Below are 272 nucleotides of genomic sequence, written 5' to 3'. Positions count from 1 at the left end.
CATAGTGGAATGTGGAAGAACCATACGCAGCCCGGTGCTTACCGTACTTTCCGCCGTATACGTCGCACCACCGTATAAGTCGCATCAGTCCAAATATTTTAAATACAGTGGGAAATGAACATAAATATAATCGTTGGAAAACCTGTTTATTTCCTCGTAAATAGTGTCACAGACCACATAGTGGAATGTGGAAGAACCATACGCCGTCCGGTGGTGCTTACCGTGCTTTCTGCTGTACATGTCGCACTGCCGTATAAGTCGCATCAGTCCAA

At 45.6% G+C, this 272-nt stretch overlaps 1 protein-coding gene across 1 annotated transcript in view; it reads left to right on the top strand.

Moving 5' to 3' along the window:
- The window catches only part of gpr137c (G protein-coupled receptor 137c), a 12,153-nt gene that overhangs the window by 613 nt on the left and 11,268 nt on the right, over positions 1-272 (top strand). The window lies entirely within an intron of this gene.

The sequence above is a fragment of the Nematolebias whitei genome, chromosome 23, assembly GCF_014905685.2.
Source record: "Nematolebias whitei isolate Nwh7 chromosome 23, NemWhi1, whole genome shotgun sequence".
In the NCBI taxonomy this organism is placed as follows: Eukaryota; Metazoa; Chordata; class Actinopteri; order Cyprinodontiformes; family Rivulidae; genus Nematolebias; species Nematolebias whitei.
The sequence above is the reverse complement of the archived record's forward strand: the minus strand, read 5'-3'. Positions and strand labels throughout refer to the sequence as shown.